Below are 18,534 nucleotides of genomic sequence, written 5' to 3' on the forward strand. Positions count from 1 at the left end.
ATGTTTGAGTGAGGGAGAGATAAGAATATTACATTATTCATTGATAAGTCATTTCAAAGTATTGATTTTATTTTTAATAATATATATTATAGCCTTAGATCACTGTAATGATACCTTTACTGGTTGCTATTTAGTACTACTACCGCTTCATTATAAGATAATCTGTATGTAAAGAAAGAAGGGAAAACTAAATTAATCAAACTAACTTCTGGACACAGTTATAGCTACTATTACATAGTAACTCGTGAACATGACAGGCACAGAGAGGTGTTCGCAGTGTAAATACATCTGCTTTCTGTTTGTTTGGACTGAGTTACACAATAGTATAACGTTGCTAACTCTGTAATTGCTAACATGAAAATACTTCCAGAATGAGCTTTTCCCTCTGCAGCGGAATGTGCGTTGATATGAAATTTCCTGTCAGGTCAAAATTGTGTGCCGGACCGAGACTCGAACTGGGGACCTTTTCCTTTCGCGGGCAAGCGCTCTACCATCTAAGCTATCCAAGCACGACTCATGCCCCGTCCTCACAGCTTTACTTCCGGCAGTACCTCGTCTCGTACCTTCGAAACTTTACAGAAGCTCTCCTGCGAACCTGCAGGACTAGCACTCCTGAAAGCAGGCCGGTGTGGCCGTGCGGTTCTAGGCGCTTCAGTTTGGAACCGCGTGAGTGCTACGGTCGCAGGTTCGAATCCTACTCGGGCATGGATGATTGTGATGTCTGTAGGTTAGTTAGGTTTAAGTAGTTCTAAGTTCTAGGGGACTGATGACCACAGATGTTAAGTCCCATATTGCTCAGAGCCATTTGAACCATTTTTGAACTTCTGAAAGAAAGGATATTGCGGAGACATGGCTTAGCCACAGCCTGGGGAATGTTTTCAGAATGAGAGTTTCCCTCTGCAACGGAGTGTGCGCTGATATGAAACTTCCTGGCAGATTAAAACTTTGCCTTTCGCAGGCAAGCGCTTGCCCACGAAAGGCAAAGGTCCCAAGTTCGAGTCTCGGTCCGGCACACAGTTTTAGTATGCCAGTTCCATGTATACTTATATGTGATGATGACTTGACAATGTGGGTGTAATAAATCATTTAAAAGAATTATAAAACGATCGCTGCATTTCAATAAGGCAGCATACCTAGTGTATTTACTGATTTGAATTGGGAAGAACATAGCTGTTGGTAATATTGTAGGAGATGGAGAAGAATTGAGTACAATAAGCAGATTCAGGTGTCAGAAGCTTTCAGTAGTTACGCATACATGAAGATTTTCACGTGTTTGATTATCGTAGATCACTACATTAAGCCAATCTTCGGCAGCATGCAACAGCAACGAAATGAAAGTGACGCATTGCTTTGCTAAGAATGAGCGAAAGAGGCCAGTGAGGCGGAAAACCTCAGCTCCCTCTGGGAAGTTCTTCCCCACTCTGGTCGGCCATCCATCTCAATTCCGAAGTCCTTCAACTTTTTTTTTCCCTTACCTCTGGGAGGCTGTTACTGGCAAATCTGGAACGATGGTGCCGTCGGCGACTGATTAAGTGCACGGAACTTTGGCTCTGCGGGTCGCATCGTCTTTTCTTCAAAACGATCAACTTATGCGATCTCCGCAATCACGAACACTGTTAGGTCATTTTGTGGGTTTAGCCTACACACTGCCCGCTCACAGCGTACTACACAGTATAGCAATAAAATTTAATGAAGTGGAACATAATATCCTTAATACCAGACGCGTAATAAGTCATGTTCCTAAAATGGGCTTAGTATTTAATAAAAAGTCATGTCTGGAAAGAAGTTCCTCAGAAGAAGTGGTTTTTGCTGTCAATCACAGACTTTGATTTTTGCTAACGAAAAAAGACTTACTGTGGCTCCGTATGGAATTACATCCTGGTGGCTGCCAGGTGTAGAAATGAGTAATGAAGGTGTGTCTTTTCCTAATGCTGGAGCTGTGGACGTCACTATTATTATCACTTTAAGGTGATTTACATAAAATAATACGTATATCGCGAAGGAGTGGTTGAAACGGCCAGCTCTTTGCAGAGATGTCCAAAATATGATTATGGGTGAAGTCCGTGTACTGTTTGTACCACTAACATCGTGCAGTCAGTACATGATCTCTAAGTGATGACTCTCCTGAGATAATTTTGCAATGACATGTTATTGACTGAAAGTGTGCAGAAGTGTTAATATGGTACGTTTAATGTTAAAAAACTAGCCATAATTGAAAGAGCAAAAGTTGATTAATTTACTAATTTCATCAGCTTAGTAATATATTTCTTGGAGTTCAAAATACTTCCTATTTCTAGGTGGAAAATTTGGTACATTTTCTCACAAATACTGACTTGTTATAGTGTGCTTTATTAATTATTACTCTCTTCCTTGTGGAGAGCGGAACTGGTTTTGTTTAAAAAAAGGAAGTTTCTATTTCTTGACTGAGACAAACAACTAAAAAATAACGATTTTCTTGTTTGAAGAATGCAACACTTGTACTTTATGTATTTCACTGTCCTACTAAATATTTATATTTAACAGTTTCATACAGGCGCTGAATATAAAGCACAGCTATGTATTTGACCCCCGGGAAATTTCCTTACACTTGATTTACGGCTAATTCGTCTCTGTTACATATAATTGTCAACTGAAACTACTTTGCCAAGTAACGTTTCTTATATATTTACATATATAGGGTGTCCACATTGCATATATAGGGTGCATTTGTAGACTTAGAGAAAGCTTTTGACAATGTTGACTGGAATACTCTCTTTCAAATTCTAAAGGTGGCAGGGGTAAAATACAGGGAGCGAAAGGCTATTTACAATTTGTACAGAAACCAGATGGCAGTTATAAGAGTCAAGGGACATGAAAGGGAAGCAGTGGTTGGGAAGGGAGTAAGAGAGGGTTGTAGCCTCTCCCCGATGTTATTCAATCTGTATATTGAGCAAGCAGTAAAGGAAACAAAAGAAAAATTCGGAGTAGGTATTAAAATCCATGGAGAAGAAATAAAAACTTTGAGGTTCGCCAATGACATTGTAATTCTGTCAGGGACAGCAAAGGACTTGGAAGAGCAGTTGAACGGAATAGATGGTGTCTTGAAGGGAGGATATAAGATGAACCTCAACAAAAGCAAAACGCGGATAATGGAATGTAGTCGAATTAAGTCGGGTGTTGCTGAGGGAATTAGATTAGGAAATGAGACACTTAAAGTTGTAAAGGAGTTTTGCTATTTGGGGAGCAAAATAACTGATGATGGTCGAAGTAGAGAGGATATAAAATGTAGACCGGCAATGGCAAGAAAAGCGTTTCTGAAGAAGAGAAATTTTTTAACATCGAGTATAGATTTAAGTGTCAGGAAGTTATTTCTGAAAGTATTTGTATGGAGTGTAGCTCTGTATGGAAGTGAAACATGGACGGTAAATAGTTTGGAGAAGAAGAGAATAGAAGCTTTCGAAATGTGGTGCTACAGAAGAATGCTGAAGATTAGATCGGTAGATCACATAACTAATGAGGAAGTATTGTATAGGATTGGGGAGAAGAGAATTTTGTGGCACAACTCGACCAGAAGAAGGGATCGGTTGGTAGGACATGTTCTGAGGCACCAAGGGATCACGAATTTAGTATTGGAGGGCAGCGTGGAGGGTAAAAATCGTACGGGGAGACCAAGAGATGGATACACTAAGCAGATTCAGAAGGATGTAGGTTGCAGTAGGTACTGGGAGATGAAGAAGCTTGCACAGCATAGAGTAGCATGGGGAGCTGCATCAAACCAGTTTCAGGACTGAAGACCACAACAACAACAGGGTGTCCACAATGAGACTCCAACATTTTAATATCCTATATCTTTCTCATTTCAGATGGTGGACCTGTGAATCCTGAAGGGACAGACGGAGCAACTCAACAAGTTTGTGGCGTGCAAATTTGATACTCCAAGTGGCCGTACTGGAGCTGCAATCAATTGTTTTAGCAAAATGGAGGATATGAAGGGGCGTGGAGAGAGAAAATCGGTGACCCAAGTGCAAAGAAACTTTCGTCGAGTTTACAACAAAGCGCCCCCGTCGTTCAAGACTATAAAGAAGTTTTTGGCTACTGGGAATTTTGCGAAAGGGCACGGTGGTGGTAAGCCTGGGATCAGCGAACATCATGTGGCACAAGTGCGGCGGTCATTCGAACAAAGTCCACAGAAGTCAGTGCGACAGGCAGCACGAGAACTTCGTATGCAACGTTCAACAGTGCACAAAGTGTTTCATCAGAGATTACGTTTCTACGCATATAAAGTGCAGGTTGTGCAAGAAATCGAGCCTGATGATCGACCAAAGCGAGAAAAATTTGCATCTGTCATGTTAGATCGCATTGCCGCGGACAAGACATTTTTATCACGCGTGATGTTTACAGACGAGGCAACCTTTCACGTGTCAGGAGCTGTCAATCGTCACAATGTGCGCATCTGGGGGTCCGGAAATGCTCATGCACCTAGGGAACACATACGCGACAGTCCGAAAGTTAATGTGTGGTGTGGTTTGATGATAAATCGCATTGTTGGGCCGTTTTTCTTTCAGGAGCCGACTGTGGTTGGAGCCATCTACCTGGACATGTTGGAACAATTTGCCGTGCCACAGATAACAGACCTTCAGCCCAATGTGATGTTTCAACAGGACGGTGTACAACCCCATTGGAGCCTTGATGTCCGAAAATTTTTAAATGACACATTCCCGCAGCGATGGATTGGCCGTGGAGGTCCAATTCCTTGGCCGCCACGTTCGCCCAACATAACCCTTCTCGATTTTGTCTTGTGGCCTAATGTGAAAGACCGGGTACACGCTACACCAGTGAGGGACCTGCAAGACTTGAAACAGCGCATAAGAACTGTCATCAACTCTCTCACAGAACAGATGCTGCGCAACACAGGGCACGAGATCGATTACAGACTTGATATTCTTCGCGCTACCCGTGGCGCCCATGTTCAAGTGTACTGAACCGTCCACCTGTGTATGAAAACTTGATGAGCTGCTGTATGATTTCCCTGTATTTGTTCGTCAATAAATTTTGTTTCCTCTCAGGTTTTATGAGTTCAGATGTTGGAGTCTCATTGTGGACACCCAATATATTCAGGGAACGTGAAAATGGCCGCTTAACCGAAACTATTTATCTGGAAATAAATATTTATTGCTGTCACCTTATGGCCGATCCACGATGTCGTTCTTTAAATACAGGGTGATTCAATAAGAATACCACAACTTTAAAAATGTGTATTTAATGAAAGAAACATAATATAACTTTCTGTTATACATCATTACAAAGAGTATTTAAAAAGTTTTTTTTTCACTAAAAAACAAGTTCAGATATGTTCAATATGGCCCCCTCCAGACACTCGAGCAATATCAACCCGATACTCCAACTCGTTCCACACTCTCTGTAGCATATCCGGCGTAACAGTTTGGATAGCTGCTGTTATTTCTCGTTTCAAATCATCAATGGTGGCTGGGAGAGGTGGCCGTTCTCGGCCGTCCAGAACTTTTCCCTTTGCACAAACACCCATTCTCTGTAAACTGTTTATACCAACGTTTAATACACCACCTACCAGGAGGTTTAACACCATACTTCGTTCGAAATGCACGCTGAACAACTGCCGTCGATTCACTTCTGCCGTACTCAATAACACAAAAAGCTTTCTGTTGAGCGGTCGCCATCTTAGCATCAACTGACGCTGACGCCTAGTCAACAGCGCCTCAAGCGAACAAATGTACAACTAAATGAAACTTTATAGCTCCCTTAATTCGCCGACAGATAGTGCTTAGCTCTGCCTTTTGTCGTTGCAGAGTTTTAAATTCCTAAAGTTGTGGTATTCTTTTTGAATCACTCTGTATTTCGTACGTTAATGTCGTCGTATTAATGTTAACGCGCCTTCTTTCATTCAACTCTCACCCCGTATCTATTATGACACATATACTGCAAACGAGTCAGCTAAGATGTCGACATCAGTCATCTGACACCAACTGCTGGATAAATCATTCCACAGCGTATTACAATCTATAGGCACTGGCACTGAATTTGCTCCTGTATCTTGTCTATTATCCTCTACCCACATTCTGTTTGGTAATCGACTCGTTATGTTCGTATGTCTATGAAGCCAGTGTGCAACTTTCGCGATCCTTATTCCATTCTCGGTCAAGAGAGACTAATAAATGTCCCTTCCAACAACACTGTGCAACAAATTTAAAGAGTCACTATTTCGAAACCCAGAAATGATTTCTCATTGCTAAGTGTAGGTTTAAAATTGGGCTCAAACATGCCTTCAATATTCCTTCGCGATTTTGCAAAAGCGTGGCACCCAGCTATGTCACCCTTCTGCTCGGCCGCGCTTCAAGCAGCAAGGCGTCGACAGAAGCCGAAACTCGGCAATTCTTGTAAGACGTACTGTGGATTAATTATGTCATATTGGCACCAAATGTCATGGCAATTCTGCCCAGTGCCGACGTGTGTTTGTCAAACTATGGGAGGGTTGTCACACGCCAACTTACAAACATTTCACCCTTTCGTTTGACCGATCTTCGATGGAGATCAGATCGGCGACGCAAGGTGTTGGAATCAAGTGGTTTTTTTTATGGGTGGCCGAGAAAAACCTTTCGAACACATCGTCCTACAGGATCGACACGAAAAGGCCTTATGATGTGGCAGAAAAGGGCGTCAATTAAACCATCCTTTCCCTAGGGGCGACCACTTTCATATATTTCGCAATCGAAAACTACAGTTTACAGTAGGATGTAAAACAGGATGCCTTTCTTGAGAAATGGTGGTACTGATGACCCCTCCCCCTTCCACGCGATTCAATCCTTTTGTAAGGACACTGTGGAACTGCAACCACATTGGACGTCATCTGACCCCTTTATATCGTAGCGTGACCATCAGATTTGCGTTGGTAAACGGTGTAGAACGACTAGGAACTGTGGAAAACAATTCGACGAAATTTGAATGTAAGCCGAAGCAGAAAAGTGTGTTGACACTTTCTCATTATAGCCAATTTTCACCTCTCCATTAAGCACCAAGCGTTGGTAAGTTATTTTAATGAGTTCCACATTAAAACTCCATACGTAACCAATTAGTGCTCTCGTGGGATGCTGTGGAACCCACACACATTAACAACTGCTCGTGCTATTTAATTAAATCGTCACAATTATCTAAAATTCCTGTTAGATTTCCATGTAAAAGTTACGTAAATTAATAAATTAGAGTACATTAAGTTTCATTTATCACTGTTGTTCAGTGTATAGTGTTCAAGATACTCCGCGTCAGTTCCAATGTAGCAAAACCAAAATAATGCTGTCAGTGTTCTTTCTTTTAATTTTACGGGCATTTCACTGTGGTGACATTTCAGTTTATATTAAGTGAACCCATCATCATCCAATAGCGCTATTCTGACTCCTTTCGAAGTGAAATAAAAGTCTTGGACTCCGTTTTATTTTCCGGCCTGTGTGGCCATGCGATTCTAGGCACTTCAGTCTGGAACCGCGTAACCGCTACGGTCGCAGGTTCTAATCCTGCCTCGGGCATGGATGTGTGTGATGTCCTTAGGTTAGTCAGGTTTAAGTAGTTCTAAGCTATAGGGGACTGATGACCACAGATGTGCTCAGAGCCATTTGAACCATTTCAGTTTTCTTTGTATTACTGTATAGTAACATATCAATAGGATGAGCACATACAAGAAAACCGAGAGACGAATACATAAATTACTTGATGAAGCTGAAACAGAAGAGTGGTGCGATAAATTAGAATCTGAATCACATGATGAAAGCCAAAATGTGGAACGTGAAACCGATACAGCGACGGATGGTGGCGATAATGAAATGGGTTTTGAAAATATCAAATTCTACTTGGGAAAAGTCAAATCAACGAAATAGATGAACAAACATTCACCAAGAAATGTAGGACACGGCCTCAAAATACTATTATTCATCTAACAGGCGTCGGAAGTGTAGATAGAATTGCGAATTCGGTCTTAGAGGACTTCCTCTTGTTTTTTCACGAAGTCATATGTAGAAATACTGACGTAAGCATTTTGGGACACTTCGCCCAGGAAGGAAACACCAAAAAGACAGATATGGCGGAAACATTTTTTTATTTACTTGTATTACTTATTTTGGAAGGGGTTTTACCTCTCTGGATATATGAAGCTAAAGGATGTGTAGGACTCAAATTTTTTTCACAATTGAGATCTTTCACACTAGAGTGAGTTTGTACCGGTTCCTGTTCCTGTTCGGGAGCATACGGTTTGACAGCACTCAAAGCAGACAAGAAAGAAAGAAAAGAGGTAAACCTGCACCTATTAGTTAGATATTTGACCTGTTCCATGCTAGCTGTAACAAGAAATACACAGTGTGTCAATATACTGAGGTGGATGAACAATTAGTCCCTTCCAGAGGAAAGTGTTGCTTTCGCCAGTACGCAGGGTGTAGAAAAACCATGTGACGGAATTTTAACCCTGGATACCTTATGCCAGTAGGAAACAAAATTACTAATGTTGTGTAGGTCGACAACACACAATTTTTAAACTACGGAAATTGGCGCCACGCGCTCCGATTGGCCGCGGGGCTGCCCTGTTGCCGGATACGCTGGACAGCGCATTATCAGGAATGCTTTGCCTGCCAGAGATCACTATGTATGCAAAGCGGCCCGCACGCTCGGTGTTAGCGCGGCTGCCTTCCACTCTGGGGGCGAATCCGCTGAGATCCCGACCCATCCATTGTAGTTCCATAAGACGTACTGCGAACAAATCCGTTAACAGCTGTCAGTTCGCGGACAGGAAGTCTTTTTACCAATTGTGTAAGCGATTAAAAGGGACTTTTTTCTGTAGCTAGGACATTGTTTACTTGAAGGAGGTACTCGAACTGACTACCCTCTGACGCGAGACAACCTTGGTAACGTCGAACGGTGCTTTGCTGAATTCTTTCAAAGTTTCCTGGCATTGCCCTGATGTGACTGGCAGCATGTTGAACGCCATCAATTCATTCTTCTTCGTTTCTAGATTGTTCGGGTCCGGGTGGGTGAACAGGAACCTTGGAGAATACCAACAGGAAAAAATTCTGTGGAGTGAGATCTGGTGATCGCGGCGCTCACGTCCTACGATCACTTCTGCCAACTACCGGGCCGTCGAAGTGTTCACTTAAATATCCGCGCACTGCACGACTATTACGTGAGGTCGCCCCATCATGATCCAACCAAATGAGTAGCAGTATATCTAGAGGAACATCTACCAGCAGGTAAAAAGTGAAGGTAATTTGCCCCGGTAAGTCGAGAATGTAGACGGACCAGCCCATAATGATGATGATGATGATGATGTTTGGTTTGTGGGGCGTTCAACAGCGTGGTTATCAGCGCCCGTACAATTACCCAATCTTTGCTCAGTCCAATTGCGCCACTTTCCTGGATGATGATGAAATGATGAGGACAACCCAGACACCCAGTCATCTCGAGGCAGGTGAAAATCCCTGACCCCGCCGGGAATCGAACCCGGGACCCCGTGCTCGGGAAGCGAGAACGCTACCGCAGCCCATAATGACTGCCCAGATGTAGAGCGAAAATCGTTCCTTGTGTCCGTGGACGTACGTGACGTGAGTATTTCGCCTCGACCAGTAAGGAACGTTTTGAGTGTTGTAAAGTTCATCCAGATCGAATGTGCACTCGTCGGTACACAGCAAAATGGCGGGGAAGTGGGATCTCGTGCAACACGTCGCAGATACCACAAGCAAAACCCCTAGACTGTGTTCATAGTCTGCTACAGGATTTAGGTCTTGGACAGGTTGGAAATTAAACAGATGCAGGCCGTCATCCCTCACAACCTCCCAGACTAACCCATGAGTGACTCCCTTGTCGTGTCCAACCGTTCGAATAAATTTTGTACGTGCTTCGTCGAAGCGCTCGAGAACAGTCTCTTCATACGCTGCATCCCTTCCTCTTAGAGGTCTTCCAGCATCCTCATGATATCTCGATAATGAGCTTGTTTCGCCAAATCGCCCGTGAATTGCTGTAAACGTTTGCGGGTGTGGGTGGCGTCTTGCTGGGTACCGTTCCTCATACAACCATCGAGATTCATCCACATTACCGTCGGCTAGTCCATAAGCAAAAGAACCATATCTCGTTGTTCTTCAAACGAATACTGTGCCGCCATGCTTACTGTAGGACTAAGTAGCAGGTTACGTGTGTGTGCTCCGAAGCGAAGCTTATGTGTGAACGTTTCTGAATCGGGAACTGGTCTGGAAAAAATTTTTTCTCACGATATGTTCTTTACATATTCGACATTGCTGAACAATTTTCAGTGGTGTCATTTCGTGTCACTCATTATTCATTGCCTTCATCCCCATTGGCTCCACAAGCATTGCAATTCTTTTATTCCTGCTGTATTTACAACTTTCCGACTCCACGTAGTCATTGCCTTCAGCAGATATAAACAATAAGTGGCCCTATTGCTTCACTATCAATTAATTTAATTTTCTATTAAATATATTTGCACACTATTTAATCTTATTGTTTTTAAGAGCAACTTTCACATTTGCTCCATTGCAGTCTTCCATGCACTGTGGACAGTTATGAGCACTAAGGCAAACAGCACAACGTCATCAATGTGATGAAAGTTGTTCTGTTACGTACTACGGCAGATAGGTCGATGTAGTCCAGTACTGAATTGCAGACGATACAAATTCCAAAGTGGTACCATTCGCGTAAATGTGACGTTATTGAAAACGTAGTATAAAATTGACAGTAACTGTACAACATAGGCATAGTACCCCGGGTAACGTAATATATCCATTTGCTGAAACTGACACTAAACAAGGGGAACACAAGGAAAATTCACACCAGTTACTCAGTCAACAATGTTCAGCTGAAGGTCTGAGTGAGTATAATGTACCAAGGTAGAAACGCTACTTATCTATGGAGAATGTAATTTGGGAGAGCAGTAGCCGCAATGACGTGTTTTGAATTACCGTATCGGTGCCTGTAGTGCAGCACTCACACAACTAAACTATACTTTTCGTGTAGTTTATATATTTGCCGGAAATAAGTCGCCGTTATAATTTATCTTGCTTTATGAAAGACATTTATTTCTTGAAACTAACAAGAATACATATAATAACGGCAATAAAAACACGACAACAGCACTTCCTCTGTGCTCCTTCTGTACCGATATCGCGTCAATGTAATGTACTGTCTCCTCATTATCCGACGTTACGTATTTATTTATATGGGTTCTAAATCACGGATCTCCTCAAAACGTTAGGTGTTGGTTTCATTTCAGAATACGTGAAACTTAAGATCTACCTACTGTAATAACCTCGAAACTAACAACCTAGCAATCGAATTTTGAAGAGTGAATCGTTGCGTTAGAAAAATGGGTAATTGCTGCACGGTATTGCTCCGAACACGACATCTCCTTTCAGCCACAACGTCTCGTCTATACGTCAACCTTTCTTACTGCGTTCGTTCTACGCAACTTCCCGGCACACAAGAACGTACCACTTCACTGTCACGACTCTAAAATGTGGAGAGCCCAGAACCAATCCTCAACCGTCTACAGCGCACCGAAACGACCTGAGAGCTCTTTTAAATGGGTCCAAAATACTTTGCGTGGTGAGCTTATTCACCTACAGTGAGCCTCAACTGCTAGTCCTTGCAACATACTTTTTCTCTGATGGGCCTAATCAGCAGCGTCCCTTACCTCAAACTGACACGTTTACTGATCTTTAATGTCCGCCGCTCGTGGTCTCGCGGTAGCGTTCTCGCTTCCCGAGCACGGGGTCCCGGGTTCGATTCCCGGCGGGGTCAGGGATTTTCACCTGCCTCGAGATGACTGGGTCTTTGTGTTGTCCTCATCATTTCATCATCATCCAGGAAAGTTGCGAAATTGGACTGAGCAAAGATTGGGTAATTGTACGGGCGCTGATAACCACGCAGTTGAGCGCCCCACAAACCAAACATCATCATCATACTGATCTTTAACATGCCAGAAAAGTTTGTAACATCATCACGATATCAACCTGCATGTTCCTTGAGACTGTTAGAAGCGTACGATGGCGGAACTTCAACAATAAACCACATCATGATGCAGAAGGCCTCCCTTCCAACGTCTAAAATTGGCCGATCATCTGCCCGGTGCATCCGTGCTTACTAAACGATCTTGTAATGAAATGCGCTGCTCTTTTTTGTATCTCTTTCATTTTCTTTCTCAATCCCATAGTGACGATCAATAGTCAAGTATTGGTCGGTCGATAGCTGTATAAACTATCTTCTATGAGTGTGCACTGCACCCCATGATGATTCTTCCAATTAAATCTCTGTCGGTCCATCGGCTGTTTCAGTACTTGTCACTGTCAATGTAATTCCCCAACATCTGTGTAACTTACGTTATTTTACTTTATTTTGAAAGCTACCAGTTTCAGCATTTAATTATGTCATCTTCAGGCCCCATATGCATCCCTCCAAGTAAACGAAAAGTCATATAGAGCCATAAATCGCTTTATGTCGTCAAACCCACGACGTCCGGTGATTTGTGGCTCTGTCTGACATTTTTGTTTATTTCGAGAGATGCATAAAGTTCCTGAAGATGGCATAATGATGTGCTGAATCTGCTAGCCTTCAAAATAAAATAAAATAACATCTAAAGTTACACAGCTGTTGGTGAATTTCATTGACATTGACAATTTCTTCCAGTTAATTTGGGTGTGGCATATCCTTTACACTGGGTTAGTTTTATGTGGTAGTTCCAATGCAGATAGCTGCCTGCGCTTACTCTTAGTTATTTTATGGAAGTAACTGTTTCCAGTAAATGTTGTGCAATCGCGTAATCGTACACCAATGGAAGGATAGAAACAAAACAATCAGTGGCAGTCCCATTGTTTTTTTATTATTCTTGCATATCCAGATTTCAACTATAAATAGCCATCTTCAGTGCATTTAAGTCACTTACAATCCAGAAATCTCTCAGGAGTACCTGTCACTCCATGACTTCACTGGTGCATGAGCAGAACTAAGAGTTTTATACTAACTATGCAGCAGTAAAGTCGTATGATGACAGGTACTCCTGAGAGACAGTTGGATGGCAACTCACTTAAATGCACTGACGATGTCTGTTTATAGCAAGTCGTCATGGAACACTTGCAGTTTGCAACGAAAAAAAAGTGTAATAATAAAGCAGACATTATGAAGAAACAAAAGTACGAAATTGACTACCATAAAACGAGTAAGGGTGTCGAATACCGTTTAAATTACAATGTCAACAGACGACGATATCGTCAAAACTTTATTCCAGAGACACCTTGGCATGCTGTGCCGTGACATGACGGCCCATTCACGATCTTTGCTGATGCTGCCTCTTAGAATGCTCTGTGCAACGTTTTGACGTGACGCAGCGAGACGTAATGACTTATGTGAACTGGCCTGAAAGAGACAGCGTCGTACCGAAATCACACGAAATTTGCACCTTAATGTTGACAACATGCGTACAATGCAGTGCTCACGCCAGAGATATTTCTGCTCTTATTCTCTTACCTACAGAAATAGGGCAGATTGGGAGCTGCATTATTTATGTCAAGCACAGACGTCTACATCTACGTCTACCTGTCTACGTCATACTCCGCAAGCCACCTAATGGTGTGTGGCGGAGGGTAATTTTCGCACGACTAGCTGAGCCCTCCATCTCTGCTTCACTGGCGAAAAGTGCTTGAGATGAATGATTGGCGGTAACCCTCTGCATTAGCTCTAATTTCTCGAGTTTTCTCCTCGTCGTCATTAGGTGACACTTATGTTGGGTGAAAAGTAATGTGTTGTCCAACTCTTCCCGGAAAGTTATCTCCCGCAATAGTAAATCTCTCCTTGATGCACAGCGCCTCTCTTCTAACGTCTGCCAGTGTCTTTTTTTTTTTTTTTTTTTTTTCTTTTTTTTTTTTTTTTGCGTCTCCGTGACGCTCTCGCGCCTGGTAAGCGATCCCGTGGCGAAACGCGCTGCCCTTCGCTGGATCTTCTATATCTCTTCTATCAGTCCTATCTGGTAGTGATCCTATATATATATATATATATATATATATATATATATATATATATATATATATATATGAACAATACTCAAAAACCCGTCGAACGTGTGCCTTGTAGGCCACTTCCTTCGTGGATGAGTTATATTTCTTCCTACGAATCTGAGACTGGCGTCTGTTTTTCCTACTATTTCTCTTATGTGGTCATTCCACTGAATGTTGCTGTGAATAGTTACTCCTACATAATTTTACGGCAGATGCTGTTTCCAACGGTTTGTCGTCAGTGATGTTGCTCTGCGGTAGTGCATTTCTTTTCGTATGTATGTGCAATATGTTAGATTTATTCAGCTCAGACTGAACCATTCACCAGTTCTCTGTAGGTCATTCTGCAGATCGTTACTACCTTCAGGCGTTCCTCTTTTGTTACAGTCAACTGCGTCATGTGAGGACAGTCTTAAAGAGCACCCGACGCTTTCAACAAGGTCAAACAGTAACGGTCCTATAACATTTTACTGGAAACCAGTTCGCCATCTTGGTTCAGTCTTAGAATTCCGTTTCTCCGTAGGCATGTGTTAAAGCTACGCTCGTAGCTTTAAGGCGATGTACTGACGCTCATTTCGGAGTATGTACACTGAGACAGTATACTTTCGCGGATGACTACTCATGGCTGAAAAACTCGTTTTTTTAACGCAATTTCTTATTCGTCGTGGATGGTGGATATCGCGGGAAAACTGCTGAACGTTTTATTACTGTAGAGGTATGTACCGTCTATGGAACTAAATAAAGGCAGTTCGTTAATGCGATACGCGTTTCGCTTCTTTTATTTGGGAAGCATCATCAGTGGCCTGAAATACGTGTTTCCTTTCATATATACAATAAAGGTACTATGTGGTAGATATAATATGCTGCTGTATTACATTTAGTCGCGTTTCTCTCTTGGTTTTTATTTTATTTATTTATTTCTTTTTTTTTAGGTTAGAAGCGACGTTGGTAGCACAAGTTTGGTAATGTCAGCTTATCGTTTGGTGTTACGATTTACAGCAGTGTTCACTCATGTGTGTGGTCCTGCAGATGTAGGTGTTAGTTTCCATATTCCAGCTGGCCTATTTCTGGCGTTGTTTCACCGACATTTGTCATAACGAAAAATCGGTAAGCTGGAGTATGGAAAGTTAGAAATACTTCTCCAGGACCACACACATGAGGTAACACTGATGGAAATCGTAAGTAATGCCGAACGATAAGCTGACATTACGGAACTTGTGCTACAATAGCTGCTTCAAACCTAAAAAAACAAGGGAAAAATACGACTAAATGAAATGCAGCAGCATATTATATCTACCACATAATATGTACATTGTATGTATAAAAGGAAACACGTATTTCAGGCCACTGATGATGCTTCCCAAATAAAAGAAGCGAAATGCATATGGCAATGAACAAACTGCCTTCATATAGTTTTGTAGACGGTACACGCCTCGACGAATTTAGAGCAACTGAGGGAAAGACGGAAAAGATGAAAAAAAATGACTGTTTTATTACTGATTTAAGACAAATCGACGAGCAACACTGGAACACGAATACTTAACCAAGACTCAATAGCACGATGCCCACCCGGTTGGCCGTGTGGTCTAACGCACTGCTTTCCGGGCGGGAGGGAGCGCCGGTCCCTGACACGAAACCGCCTGGCGAATTTGTGTCGAGATCCCGTGAGCCGGCCAGTCTGTGGATGGTTTTTAGGCGGTTTTCCATCTGCCTCGGCTAATGCGGGCTAGTTCAAATTGTTCAAATGGCTCTGAGCACTATGGGGCTTAACATCGGAGGTCATCAGTCCCCTAGAACTTTGAACTACTTAAACCTAACTAACCTAAGGACAGCACAGACATCCATGCCCGAGGCAGGATTAGAACCTGCGACAGTAGTGGTCGCGCGGTTCCAGACTGAAGCGCCTAGAACCCCTCGGCCACACCGGCCGGCGCGGGCTAGTTCACCTCATACCGCCTCAGTTAGACTATGTCGGCGATTGTTGCGCAAACAAGTTCTCCAAGTACGTGTATGCCGGCCGCGGTGGCCGTGCGGTTCTAGGCACTTCAGTCCGGAACCGCGTCACTGCTATGGTCGCAGGTTCGAATCCTGCCTCGGGCATGGATGTGTGTGATGTCCTTAGGTTGGTTAGGTTTAAGTAGTTCTAAGTTCTAGGGGGCTGATGACCTCAGATGTTGAGTCTCGTATTGCTCAGAGACATTTGAACGTACGCGTACACCACCATTACTCTACCACGCAAACAAAGGGGTTACACTCGTCTGGTGTGAGTCGTTCCCTGGGGGGGACCACCGGGGGCCGAACCGCATAATAACCCTGGGTTCGGTGTGGGGCGGCGGAGGGGTGAAGTGGACTGCGGTAGCCGTCGCGGGGTTGCGGACCACTGCGGCTGCGGCGGGGACGGAGCCTCTCCGTCGTTTCGAGGTCTCCGGTTAAAATAACATAACGATAGTACGGTGGAGGCACGCTTTGCGTTTTCGGCTTAAGGACGGCTCCCTACATTCCAGCCTCCGTGACTCTTGTACGGCACACGAAAATGTTCCAACATTCCTCAACTGACCGACGTCAGAGATATAGGCCCATAGTTTCCAATCCTTACCGATCTAGTGATGTTATTCGAGTGCACTGAATCGTTTGGTATGAAATTTCTGGCCGCGATTGACAGCGGACGCTGGGTGAGACCATAGAGTAAATATCTCTGGAGTGAGCATTCACATGCGCGGAACAGATTTTGTGTTGGCAACATACATTGCCGGCCTGGTCACGTGTTCTCGGGACGTCGTGTGTTTGTCCGTGTAGCGCCCTGTATATTTAGAATATCACTACATCCCTAATACAGGCGGATTCTTTTCGTACGCCTCGTGGATTATTTATATAGGTTGCGCAGACATTTTGACAGTATCCGTTTGATACCGAGAATAAACCAGCTATGTAACTTTTAAGGGCAATCCCTATTTGCGATAGGTGTCACAGTTCAGATACACTCGATGTTTAGTAGTTTTCGGTATGATACGCCACTTTATGGTATTACAGAGCCTGACGTACATTTTTGCAGTGATAGTCTTGCAAAACGACTTGACAGTACGCTAGTACTTTTGCAAGTGTCCGATAAACACCGAATTTGCCACACATTAGCGATTATATCCCTGCTAATTCGTCCTTTTTCTGCTATTTCAGCGCATTTATTTTCTCGTTTTTGCCACCTAAAGCACAATTTTTCTTACTGGTGACACTTTGAAGTATTTATTTAACGCATTTTACGTACTTGCTCCCACTTTATTAAATAAATAGTAGACTGAGTAATCTATATACATAATCGACAAGTCACTGATAAATGCATGGAGGACAGTATTTGCTGAAAAAACTAACCATTCCCTTTCCTGTTCCACTAGCAAATTTATGAGAGGAAGGGATTGTTTGCAAGCTTTTGTACGAGTCGTAATATCTATTATATAGTCATAAAATCGTAGAAAAATAGGTCTACAGAATCAAGCCTTAATTGTAATGGGTCTCGAAATTTTTAAACATACACAGTGTCTCTTACTAATATGATAACTATAATTAGAGCTACATGGTATGTACCCATGAAAATTAACTATCCCTCCTTTCACATATGTTTCTTTACATCCGTAGCACCAACAGTAATTCTCCATCGCTATTACACAATCAACAAACGGTGAAACACAACAAAAACTCTTGATATTATAACCTTCAAACGCTGCAGAAAGCACACACGCATAGCGAAGTCCCGAAAACACGTGACAATCCTGGTGTAATGTTGACAACATGCGCAGAACGCAATGCTCACTCCAGAGATATTTACTCTACGGGTGAGACCAGAGACCATGCTGGCTGCGCGGTTTCGTGAAGGCCCGGCAGCAGAGGGCGCGAGCGCAGGCAGAGGCGGCGAACACAATAGCGCTGAGGGCAGCGGCGCCCTCAAAGCCGGCCGCCTCCCTTTCGCGAGCCGGGGGCGGAGTGGCTGCCGTCTGTGTAACGCGGCCCCGCAACGTCCATCCGCGCCGCTATCCGTTACGTTGCGTCGCGTTACGTTAAGTTGCGGCAGAGCTTCTGCTGTGCCCATCGCAGCGGCCGTCTATGGGCCGCGCGCCAGTCACCGTGGCGCCAGTTCTGTGAGAGCCGGCCTGCCACTCGCCATCCTTAGAGCGGGGCGGCGGAATGCGCCAGTGTTCGGGCTGCACTGTTCGCTCCTCTCTGTCCGTGCACGCGTTTGATCACGAGATTATGACCTGTGCTCGTCTCTAGTGCTTGCGACACTGTACGGCTTCACAACTGCACTCATTGCTGCGACTACTAAAACTCCCACCTCAGTACGCAAGCGACCTCGTGAAATCGGGATTTTCTTGTGCTCATATCTCGGGTCCTGTTGGGGTCAACTGCTGTGAATATCCTTTGGGTTAGGGGCTATTTGTATACCCAGGAGAAGCATCACCTTTCTTATTGAATGACACTACAAGTTTACTGTTAC

Source organism: Schistocerca cancellata, chromosome 8 (genome assembly GCF_023864275.1).
Source record: "Schistocerca cancellata isolate TAMUIC-IGC-003103 chromosome 8, iqSchCanc2.1, whole genome shotgun sequence".
NCBI lineage: Eukaryota > Metazoa > Arthropoda > Insecta > Orthoptera > Acrididae > Schistocerca > Schistocerca cancellata.